This window comes from Nycticebus coucang, chromosome 9 (assembly GCF_027406575.1).
Source record: "Nycticebus coucang isolate mNycCou1 chromosome 9, mNycCou1.pri, whole genome shotgun sequence".
Taxonomy (NCBI): domain Eukaryota; kingdom Metazoa; phylum Chordata; class Mammalia; order Primates; family Lorisidae; genus Nycticebus; species Nycticebus coucang.
In genome coordinates, this window is record NC_069788.1 from 66,823,066 (window position 1) to 66,836,213 (window position 13,148).

At 36.9% G+C, this 13,148-nt stretch overlaps 1 pseudogene; it reads right to left on the reverse strand.

Moving 5' to 3' along the window:
• Nucleotides 1–2,652: 2,652 nt before the first annotated feature.
• LOC128594179 (dnaJ homolog subfamily B member 6-like) lies at nt 2,653–6,767 on the reverse strand (annotated as a pseudogene).
• Nucleotides 6,768–13,148: the final 6,381 nt, after the last annotated feature.

The following is a 13,148-nucleotide window of genomic DNA, read 5'->3' on the forward strand; positions in this document are numbered from 1 at the left end:
ATTTTATTTTAATATATGATTTCTCACTTCTAGAATATTGATAAATAATAGTGGTATGATTATACATTTTTAAAATTTGTCTCTGATCCTCATGTAACTATGATGTGGCTTCTAGTTTTTGACTAAGAACTCAAATTTAGGAAATATATTATTATTCCCATTTAAATAATAGTTCATAAGAATTATTTGCTGTTTACATAAAAATATTTTAGGAGAGTTTTTAAAGTATTTTAATGCTTTTGGTTCAACTTTTTTAAAATAAAATTCTGGTGTTAATGTATGAGGAAGAAAAAAATAGCCTGTATAATTTTATTTCTTAAAATTCATTGACGTTTTCTTTGCAGACTAGTGTATCAACCTTTTAAAAAGTATTTCAAGGGCATTAAACACAAGTATGAATGTATAATATAAGCATACACATATCTACCTATACCCACACATATTTATATTGATGAATCCACACTTACTGGATGAATAGATTTCACTTAGAACTTAATTTTGGAGACTCTAAAAATAAGCATGAGAACATCTGAAGGCAGCCATTTCTGCTTTGTGTTTTATGGACTCCTGCCTGGCAGATATCACTGTCTATTTGTAACAATGGTTGCGATCACACATGCGGAAGAAGTCTGTTTGCAAGCTGCGGTGCTCAAGGTTCTAATGATATGCAAGGAAACAAGCAGTTTGGGGCCTATATTTGATGTGTTTGAAAGTGTAATGGGTAAGTTACATCATCAGCAAGACAGCTCCCAAGTCAAGTGTATCAGTTACTTATTGCCAAACAGCCACATCATGACAAATAACCTAGAGCTCTATTATCACATAGACACGTATCGCATGGGATCAGCTTTAGGTGAACCAGGAATCTCTGCTGATCTCAGATGAGCTCACTCTTGCGTTGGGAGTTGGCTGAGGTAGGCCGGCTATGGCTGAGATGAAGGACAGCTCAGATCTCTTCCGGAAGCCTCTCATCTTCTGGTGGACAAGTTGGACATGTTCTCTTGGTGATGGCAGGGTCACAGGAGAGCACAAGCAGACACTTAAGAGCCCTCAGGCATGAGCTCAGAACTAGCCCAGTGCCCCTTCCCTTTATTTTAAAGTTCAAGGCAAGGTACATGGGGTAGAAAAATATTTCATCCTCGTAGAAGGAGCTCTAAAGTTACTTGATAAAATGTGTGGGTACAAGGAGTAAAGATTAGGGTAATAATGCAATTTATGTACCACAATGTATAACTAAGCATTCTTAGTGACTAATTAAGAAATGAATTGGGAAGAATTCCATCAATTTAATCCTCATGCTAATCAGAAGCACTGCCATTACTTCTAAAGGTCCCTGATGCATACAGCGTTATAATAAACTATTATTGTTTAATATATGGAGTTGTACTAATAAAATATTTCAAAATATGATGAAAAGACATAATAAAAGTGGATCTTCGCCATGAAAAGTTTGTGTGTGATTGATATATTTGATGATGATCAATATACATCAGGCTAAAAGGTAATCAATACAGTGGTGCTATGTTTCTTTATATTTTAACATATCCATTTGCCGTCTGATTTCCTATAATCATGGCCTAATTTCCTTTCAGCCTTGGAATTGTGGCACTTATTTAATTCTGTTTTGGGGGCAAAATATACACCTATTATCTTCAAACTATTTTATATTTTGACTTTTATTTTTCTGGATCAGGGAGACTGGTGAAAGGTACTCAAGTACTACTGGAGTTAGGACACTCTTTTCACTGGCAGAGATGACCAAAACAAGTAAACTTTGATTCTTCTTTTACTTGGATATTTAAATTCATGCTGAAGGAAGGCTATTCATGGGCTACTGTGGCTTTAGAAGATGTACAAATTTTTTATGATATAAATTTTCAAGTATTCTACTGAGTTCCTGCAAAGTTCCACAGAATCATGAAATTATAAAACTAGAAGGGATTTTATAGTCCCTTATAATAAACAAATTAATTGCACACTGTAGGAATTTTTTGTAGCACATCATTGCTAAATAATGATCTGACCCTGGCTTGAACGCGTCCGGTGATGGGGAGCTCACTGCTGTAAAAAGCAGACTGTTGCATAAATATAGGGTATAGCTGAAGTATATAATAGCAATCCTCTCCTCCTCCAATAATATTCCTTGCTTGATCCTAACATTATCCTCTGGAGCAGGTAAGCTGTTCACTCTTCTAACATGACAGGTGTTCAAATTTTAGAAGCTAATTAGAGTTGATGATATGTAGTATGAGGACAGACACACACATATATATGTGTATATGTGAGTATGTATATGTGTGTGTGTATATATATACAGACATGGTGGACATAAAATTCATGCGCAATTTACTACCTTAAACTATTTCAAGTTGCACATGAAGTTTATGTCCACCGTGTGTGTGTGTGTGTGTGTGTGTGTGTGTGTATGTTAATGCAACGGAAGCAAATCAAGAAATAGACTTTTGAATTTAAAGTTGACTGTTTTCTTTTTTTGTTTTTGTTTTTGTTTTTTTATTGTTGGGGATTCATTGAGGGTACAATAAGCCAGGTTACACTGATTGCAATTGTTAGGTAAAGTCCTTCTTGCAATCATGTCTTGCCCCCAGAAGGTGTGGCACACACCAAGGCCCCACCCCTCTCCCTCCTTCCCTCTCTCTGCTTTTCCTTCCCCCCCATGACCTTAATTGTCATTAATTGTCCTCATATCAAAATTGAGTACATAGGATTCATGCTTCTCCATTCTTGTGATGCTTTACTAAGAATAATGTCTTCCACTTCCATCCAGGTTAATACGAAGGACAAACATTTCAGGATAATTCACCGCTGAAAACTCAGTCTTTTCAACAAATGATACCAGAACAATTAGATATCTACATAAAAAGTAAAATTTCTAAATTACTTCATAACGTATACAGTGAACTAGAAATAGATGTTAACATAAACATAAAAGCTAAAGTGTGCTACTTTTAAAAGAAAGCCTAGTAGTACTTTTTCCCCCATGGAAGGAAAATGTCTTCAATGTGACACCAAAAACATAAACCACGAAGGAAAAAATATTGATAAATTACATTATCCTAAAATCCAAAGTGCTCTTCAAAAGAGACTGGTAAGAAAATGAGTAGTCAGGTGAGAGACTGGGAAAAACTTCATGTTACACATATCCAACAGAGGACTCTTGTTTAGAACATGCAATGAATGCTTATAACTCAACAGTAAGTTTTTTGAATATAACAGGTACAAAGGAGGAAAAGATTTGAGTAGATTGTTTGCAAAAAATTTATATACAGATGGTCAATCAGCATAGGAAACGCTGCCTAACATCATCCATCACTGGGAAAATAAAAAAATTACGAGGCCCCATCCCTCACCACCAGGACAGCTAAAATGAAAAAGTCTGGCAACATCAGATGTTGGTGAGAATGTGGAACACACATTGCTGTTCAGAAAGTAAAGTGGTATAAATGCATGGGAATATAGATTGGAGTTTTTTTATAAAGCTCAGTATTCACGTATAATGCTACCCAGACATTTTACCCCAGGGTACATACCTTAAAAAAACAAACAAACCCTAAAGCATATGTTCACAGAAAGACTTTTACACTAAGGTAATTAGAAGCTTTATTCCTAATAACCACAAGCCAGAAACAACCCAAATGCCTATCACCAATTGATTACATAAACAAATCGTTATGTATGTTAAAATCAATACTTCTCAGCTACTGACATGGGCATCATCATGTTTAAATATCAAAAACATCCTGGAGAGGGAAAGAAGATAAACAAAAGACTACGTATTGCATAATTTCATTTACTCAGAATTTTAGAAAAGTTTAAACTGGTCTGTGTGGTGACAAAATGCTACCCTTTGGTTGCTGAGGGGTGGTGATGAAGAGATTTAACCACACATATTCTTGCTAGGATGTCATTTGTCAGAACTCACTAAGTTCTACACTTGAATTGTGTAGAGTTAATTGCTTGGTAACTATTCCTCAATCAAGTTGAAGTTTTAAATCTGTGGGTTTATTATTATTATTATTCTTTGCTTTTAGAGTAATACAATCTCTTATACAAGGCATGAGAAACAAAAACTATGACACATTACCTGGGGAAAATAGACACAGAAATAGACATATTTTCTTTCTTTATTTTTCTTGCACGTGTATTAAAAATATATGCATATTAAAATTGTGTTGTATTATTGGGTATTTGACAACATTGTAGTAGACAGTGCCAGAATAAAATTTTCATATATATTCTTTGACTAAGTTTCAATAATTTCCAGAGGCATATTACCAGTCAGAAAGTAGAAAAAAATTTAGTATGTTTGCTATCCATTACAAAATTTCTTTCTAGAATGGTTAGACATTTTTATTAATTATAGATTAGGTATGACTTTGACCTTTGCCATATTCTAACCATCACTGCTTATTATTGAAATATTCTTTGCTAATTTGAGCAAGAGTCAATTGAATTTGTATTTCTTTCATAACTAATTAGAGTCAGTACCTTTGAAAAATATGTTCACAGCAGCTTGTGCTTCTGTAAATTCTGTTCAGGCACCTTGTCTATTTTTTCTTGTTGAAATTTTATTATTTTTAGTAGATATACATGAGCTTTTTTATCTCTTAAGGAAATCATTTTTCTATGGATACTCTTGGTTGTAAATGTTTTTTTCCTCATGTTTCGGTTGGTCAGACACTTTTATTTTTGTGTAGTCATTTTTTTCCAATTTGAATTCTACTTTTCAAGGTATTAGCAATCAAACTACAGAAGAATCAAATTTTTCTGTATTTCTATTCTACATGACAGTATGACAATTCCATTATAAAAGCATAGTGGAAAAATAGACAGGAATCTATAGGAAAGTTAAACAGAGAGAAAATTTTACCTGCCTCAGGCTTGCAATGAATGAGGCAATGGATGGCATAAATTTAGCTACCTTTTAAATAAGAAATATATGATAGTTGAAGAAAGTGAAATGTAGAAAAGAAAATTAGGTGGTATTTTCTCTTACGCCACTTGTTATAAACAAGGAGTGTCGATGTGGAGGTGGTATAATAATGTTGGCTGATGCATGTTTTTATTCAGGAAAGAATGCACCAAACACATTTGCATTTTTTAAAGCAAATGACAAAGACCCAGTTTACCAGCTTTACTTTTTAAATCTAAGCTTAACATCGCATATTTAAATAATTGTCAAAACTTCCTAAGATGTTAGCATTCTTGCACAACTAGAAAACATCCTTAATTTATAGTAAATCAGAACTGTATTACCATTAATGCATGAACATCTTTCACTACTAAATACTGAAAAAATTAGAAGATTTGTCCTGGCAATGTTAACTTCACAGCAGGCTGACACTACTTGGCTCATGTTCAGACACAATGCGAAAGCAGGCCCCTGTCAGTGTTAGTGTACAAACTCGTTCTACCAACTATTAGAGAGTCAAGGCTCAATTTGAGTACATTTAATAAAAAAAGCAAAGTGTATCCAGAGATTTGCAACAATTTTAAAGACAAATAAATGGTCCTATTGTGTGGCCCCAACAATAAATTCAAAAGCCTATGACGAATATGGCTCCAATGAGCCGTTCATAAATACTTAGATTAGGTACACTGATACTGAAAGTAGAGTTTGTTGGAAATCTTCAAAAACCTTCCTGTGAATCCTCAAATGGTGCTTGTTATAGTTAACATTCCTGTTATGGGCATGAGTTGAATTACTTGTTATCCAAGTGCAGCTGCCACTGTTTATTACCACTTGTTATTAAGGACTTTAACTGGCTGTCTTCTTCAATTTCCACTCTTTCTTGACCATTCTCGACAATTCTCTTTGTAGTGATCTTGCTGCCATTAACTATTTTTGTAGAAGGTGATACAGATTTAAAGTCGTCCATCCCACTACCGTCAAATGATGTAAAAGAGAACAAAGTGAGGCCTCCATGATCTAGTGACCTTAAATCTAGTGAATTCTATATCAAAAGGAGAAAATCCACTTCAAAAGATGGAAATCCACTGAAGGTGGAGAAAAGCGATCCTTGTCCTGGGCTTCTGCTTCCCTGGGGAGCCCTCTGATTCCCAATAAAGTCCTCAAATGGATCTTTAAAGAAGTCGAATGAAAATAGGTTCCTTTGGCCGGCGCCTGTGGCTCAGAGAGCAGGGCGCTGGCCCCATATGCCAAGGGTGGTGGGTTTGAACCTGATGCCGGCCAAACTGCAACAAAAAAAATAGTTGGCATTGTGGTGGGAGCCTGTAGTCCCAGCTACTTGGGACTAGAGTAGCTAGTCCCCTAAGCCCAAGAGCTGAAGTTTGCTGTGAGCTGTGATGCCACAGCACTCTACCCAGGGCGACAAATGAGACTCCATCTCTTAAAAAAAAGAAAAAAAAAAAAGGTTCCTTCCACCAAAAAATTCCCTGAAGGCATCATCTGTGGCTTATGGAACGTGCAGCCAAAGTCAAATGGATTGTCAAAATGACTTAGACCTCCTTGGCCATTTAATCCTTCTTTGCTATATTTGACACAGATGTCCTGTTTTGTAGAATCTGATAACACCTCATATGCCTTAGCTGCTTGTTTAAATTTTTCTCTCTGCCTCTTCTTTATTCTCAGGATTTTTCTCTAGGTGCTACTTCACTGCCAGTTTTCAATATGCTTTTTAAATATTCTCCACTGAGGCATGTTGCTGGGTTCTTAGAACTCCATAGTAACCTACCATGTTTTAACTGATTCTTGGAACTGGTCTGAGGATGCTGAAGGAGGAGGCAATGGTGAGAAGGAGGGAGGGGTGTGCTTCAGGCTCCTCTTGGCTGGGACATGCCACAGCTGCACTGGGGGAGGTTCCTGTGCTTTTCTTTTCAAGGCTATTTCTGTACAAAAACAAAACAAAACAAAACAAAACAAAACTTCTTATTGCAGAAATAGTAGGATGTTATTCTCAACATACTTTGAGAACTGAAATGAATTGAATTCAAAATTTTATGTTGTATATAGAAACTCATAGTAGGTTTGACCAGTTGGCTTTAGTATTTACTGAAACTTACCAATGGATACATGAATTCCATATACCTAGACCAAGATCTGCTTTCTTTCTTTCTTTTCTTTTTGTAGAGACAGAGTCTCACCCTATTGCCCTCTGTAGAGTGCCGTGGTGTCACACAGCTCACAGCAACCTCCAATTCCTGAGCTCAGGTGATTCTCTTGCCTCAGCCTCCCGAGTAGCTGTTACTACAGGTGCCCGCCACAACGCCTGGCTATTTTTTTTGTTGCAGTTTGGCTGAGGCTGGGTTTGAACCTGCCACCCTCAGTATATGGGGCCAGCACCCCACCCACTGAGCCACAGGTGCTGTCCCGAGATCTGCTTTTTCTTGCATGAAATATTCATGAAAGCTAGGTAACAAACTGAATCCCCCAAAGGAATGTTTTCCTCATAAAGTCCATGATTTAAGCAAGAACAAACCATGTATCATTGGTGTGCATATCATCATGATAATGACCATGAAATCTGATTTCATGCTATGGAATGATGCTCTTTCATCATAAATCATCCTTGGAAGGGAAGAGATAAAGGAAGAGAAGGAAAGAGGACATGATCATTCTTGAGATGCTGCCTAAATTATCTGCTTTTTATTCTTAATGGATTCTCATCTGAAGTTCGGTATCTGTGTTGAAATAAGTAATTATCTTAATGTAAAATTTATAAAGTTTAATTTGTATTACTCTAAAGAGTTTTATTTCATGATAGAAAAATCTCTATATTGTTACAACCAGAACAATCCATTCATAAAAATATTGACCAAACTATGAATTAGTGTCACAGTGGGACTTAGATCATTATTAACATTCACGGTGGAATATGACCATTTTGTTTCAGAGGAAGAAAATTGTCTTGACTATTTAGATTAGAAGACCAGATGACTGTATCACAATTATCTAATATTCTTCCCCAATTCCTTTGGAATAAATAAGCAATAAAAAAGATATAAGATGATGAGTACTCGAGGAAGGACGGTGACCCAGGGTGGGTTTGGGGGAACCAGAGAGGGCTGCCCGGAAAATGAAAACGGTACTCTTCTGTTTTTGCTTTTCTATGCAGTGTTTTTCAAACAAAAGCGTTCTTCCTGAGCTTTTACTCAGGCATATGTTTTTTTTTTTCTTCAGTCTTTGGTTGGAATGAATCTTACTATCTTTTAACCACTGCAAGCCTTTGAGTCAGAGTTCCTATGGGTATGATCTGACCAAGTACCTAGATGAGCCTCCGCGCTTATTTCATCTTCCTGCTCCAAGGATACGCTGAAATATTTGCTTAAAACCTGCAGCTCATCGTGCTGCATTCACCCCAAGCCTCGCAGATGTATTCTCTTAGGTAGTGAAAAGTCCAGGCCTGCCCTGTGCAGAATGAGCACGTAAGCCGTAAACTAAAATAAAATCTTAAGGCTCCCCCCTCAAAAAAAAAAAAAAAAAAAAAAGATATATGATCACTGAAAACTAGGGAAGAGCTCTGTTGACTTTCTATAACACTTGGAGAATTTATTGGCCAAGTGGTAAGATGAACCCAGATTGGCAAGAGTTATGGAAGGTGGTCCCCACTGCTCCTCTTGTATAAGAGCAATGCTTCTGGGTATGAGAGGAGGACATCCTGCCAGACCTTGGCTAATCTTCAAAACCTCAGGGAGCAGCATTAGAGACAAAGAAGGTGTATTTTGTAGGATTTGTACCCAACCACGTAAGCTCCATTATAGTATGTAAAATGGACATCAATACCAATTGATCTATACTGACTGCCTGGTTGTGTTGAGAAGAATTCAGTGCTGTGATTGGGCTGAACAGTCGGATTGCCATATAAAATATAAGATGCCCAGGTAAGTATGAATTTCAGATACTCAGGAAATCCTTTTTTACTATAAGTATGACCTACCTATTACACAGGACATGCTACTACTAACAGACTATGTGGTATTAGTTTATTCAAATTTAACTGGGCATTGTTTGTTTTTATTTGTCAAATCTGGCAACCACATGTAGCAGTGAAGATCACAATGACTATTGGTTTTATTTGCCTTAATTATTGAAAAGAGGAATAGCAACTAAGCAGTACCAAGGAGATCTGGAGTGTTCTACCGTCCAGCACCCATTATCACATGTAAAATGGCATGGACAAAATTCACTGCTGGGGCTTTTTGTAGCTCTGACTTCTTCCCCAAGAGTGCTCAGCTGACAGGGTATATTTATCTCAAGAAAAACACTCCCTTGCCCCCATGTATCTGGACTTGAAGAATTAGTAACAAGGGCACAAACAAATCTCACAAACTCACCTTAAGTTTGACTTTGCTACAGAGTTCCTCCATTCAGGGATGGACAGGGATCCCCATTTTCTAGGCCTGGGTGAGCTCAGAAGTCAGTCTCATCACAGACCCCATCTCTAGGCACAAACAGGCCCTTTTTAGGCTTCATTTTCTGGGTCCAAGCAAGATCATGAAAAAATCAGCCTGACAGATATCTCATCTGGGGTGTTCCTCCTGGAGCAGGGAGCACACACCCTACTTCTCTTGGGGCAAGGACAGCAAGGACCACATTCTTTTACTAATTTTAGGATTATTTTCTGCCTATGGGGTCCTCACCAATTGTGATATGTTTTGGTCATTCTCCAAACCCCTCTGCCCACAGAAGGTATAAACAAAAAAAGCAGTATATAACCCCCTAGACAGAAAGCCCACATGGTCTTCTCTCTTGGGTTCCCCCCTTTGCCACTGCAGAGGTTTCCTCATTTCTTTCTTTATCTTTCTATCAAGAGACTCTGTCCTTTTGCTTACTCATGTGGTCCATGGTTTCCTTCTTTGAACCCTGAGATCAAGGACCCTATACAGAGAAATTCTGGCTGTAACTTGCCTGGAAACCAATCTGGGCACTAAAGACTTGCTTCTGAAATGATAAATCACATTTCTTGGAAAAGATAAAGCATTTCTTTTAAGGGTCTTATAAAATTGCCATTTTTGTAAGTACAAAAAAAAAAGGTTAGAATACTGGCAGTTTTACAAATTTAGCCTAATATAAGAAATTGCTCTGAAGAATTACAGTAAGTACTTCCCTCTGAAACTGATTTACCTCAAGAAACAGTTCCTGATATGACTGAAAAGAATTTATATACATGAACCAATCCAAAATAAGCAGTCATGAGTTCTTTTTTTAATTTATTTTTATTAAATCATAGCTGTGTACATTAGTATGATCATGGGGCACTATACACTTGGTTCATAGATCGTTTGACACATTTTCATCACACTAGTTAACATAGCTTTCGTAGCATTTTCTTAGTTATTTTGCCAAGACCTTTACATTCCACATTTACTAGGATTCACATATACCCTTGTGAGATGCACCGCAGGTGTAATCCCACCAATCACCCTCCCTCCACCTACCTCCCCCCCCCCTTTCCCCCTTCTCCCTATTCTTAGGTTGTAACTGGGTTATAGCTTTCATGTGAAGGTCCTACATTAGTTTCATAATAAGGGTGAGTACATTGGGTACTTTTTCTTCCATTCTTGAGACACTTTACTAAGAAGAATATGTTCCAGCTCCATCCATGTAAACATGAAAGAGGTAAAGTCTCCATCTGTTTTTAAGGCTGCATAATATTCCATGGTGTACATATACCACAATTTATTAATCCATTCGTGGATCAATGGGCACTTGGGCTTTTTCCATAACTTAGCAATTATGAATAGGGCTGCAATAAATATTCTGATACAAATATCTTTGTTATGGTGTGATTTTTGGTCTTCTGGGTATATGCCCAGTAGAGGGATTACAGGATTGAATGGCAGATCTATTTTTAGATCTCTAAGTGTTCTCCATATCTCTTTCCAAAAGGAATGTATTAATTTGCATTCCCACCAGCAGTGCAAAAGTGTTCCCTTTTCTCCACATCCGCGCCAACATCTCTGGTCTTGGGACTTTGTGATATAGGCTAGTCTCACTGGACTTAGATGGTATCTCAAAGTAGTTTTGATTTGCATTTCTCTGATGATTAAAGATGATGAGCATTTTTTGATTTTATGTTTGAAGGCCGCGCGCCTGTCTTCTTCAGAGAAGTTTCTCTTCAAGTCCCTTGCCCAGCCTGCGATGGGATCCCTTGTTCTTTTCTTGCTAATGCGTTTGAGTTCTCTGTGGATTCTGGTTATTAAACCTTTGTCGGAGACATAACCTGCAAATATCTTCTCCCATTCTGAGGGCTGTTTCCTGCTTTACTTACTGTGTTCTTGGCTGTGCAGAAGCTTTTTAGTTTGATCAGGTCCCAGTAGTGTATTTTTGAAGCAGCTTCAATTGCCCGGGGGGTCCTTCTCATAAAAAACTTGCTCAACCCAATTTCTTCAAGGATTTTCCCTGCATTCTCTTCTAGTATTTTTATAGTTTCATGTCTTAGGTTTAAATCTTTAATCCAGTGAGAGTCTATCTTAGTTAATGGTGAGAGGAGTGGGTCCAGTTTCAGTCTTCTACAGGTTGCCAGCCAGTTCACCCAGCACCATTTGTTAAGTAGGGAATCTTTTCCCCACTGAATGTTTTTAATTGGCTTTCAAAGATTAAATAACGGTAATTAGCTGGATTCATCTCTTGGTTCTCTCTTCTGTTCCAGACATCTACTTCTCTGTTTTTGTGCCAGTACCATGCTGTTTTGATCACTTATGATTTGTAGTATAGTCTGAGGTCTGGTAGCATGATTCCTCCTGCTTTGTTTTTATTTTTGAGTAATGTCTTGGCTATTTGAGTTTTTTTCTGATTCCATATAAAACGAAGTATTGTTTTCTCAAGATCTTTAAAGTATGACAGTGGAGCTTTAATGGGGATTGCGTTGAAATTATATATTGCTTTGGGTAGTATGGACATTTTAACAATGTTGATTCTTCCCAACCATGAGCATGGTATATTTTTCCATTTGTTAACATTCTCAGCTATCTCTTTTCTTAGAGTTTCATAGTTCTCTTTATAGAGATCTTTCACGTCCTTTGTTAGATAAACTCCCAAGTATTTCATCTTCTTTGGCACTACTGTGAATGGGATAGAGTCCTTAATTGTTTTTTCAACTTGACTATTTTTGGTATATATAAAGGCTACCGATTTGTGAATGTTGATTCTGTAACCTGAGACACTGCTGTATTCCTTGATCACTTCTAAGAGTTTTGTAGTAGAGTCCCTAGTATTTTCCAGATATACAATCATATCATCTGTGAAGAGCGAAAGTTTGATCTCTTCTGACCCTATGTGGATACCCTTGATCGCCTTTTCTTCCCTAATTGCGGTGGCTAAAACTTCCATTACAATGTTAAAGAGCAATGGAGACAATGGGCAGCCTTGTCTGGTTCCTGATCTGAGTGGAAATGATTTCAATTTAACTCCATTCAATATGATATTGGCTGTGGGTTTGCTGTAGATGGTCTCTATCAGTTTAAGAAATGTCCCTTCTATACCAATTTTCTTAAGTGTTCTGATCATGAAGGGATGTTGGATGTTATCAAAAGCTTTTTCTGCATCAATTGAGAGAATCATATGGTCTTTGTTTTTTAATTTGTTTATGTGCTGAATTACATTTATAGATTTACGTATATTGAACCAGCCTTGAGACCCTGGGATAAAATCGACTTGGTCATGATGTATGATTTGTTTGATATGTTGCTGGATTCTGTTTGTTAGAATCTTGTTGAATATTTTTGCATCTATATTCATTAGTGATATTGGTCTATAATTTTCTTTTCTTGTTGGGTCTTTTCCTGGTTTGGGGATCAGGGTGATGTTTGCTTCATAGAACGTGTTGGGTAGTCTTCCTTCTTTTTATACATTTTGGAACGGGTTGAGTAATATAGGTACTAATTCCTCTTTAAAGGTTTGGTAGAATTCTGACGTAAAACCATCTGGTCCCGGACTTTTCTTTTTGGGGAGATTTTGTATGGTTGATGTTATTTCCAAACTTGATATGGGCCTGTTCAACATTTCCACTTGATTTTGGTTAAGTCTTGGAAAGTGACATGCTTCCAAGTAACGGTCAATTTCCTTCAGATTTTCATATTTCTGAGAGTAAAGTTTCTTGTAATATTCATTAAGGATTTTTTGGATTTCTGAGGAGTCTGTTGTTATTTCATCTTTGTTATTTCTGATT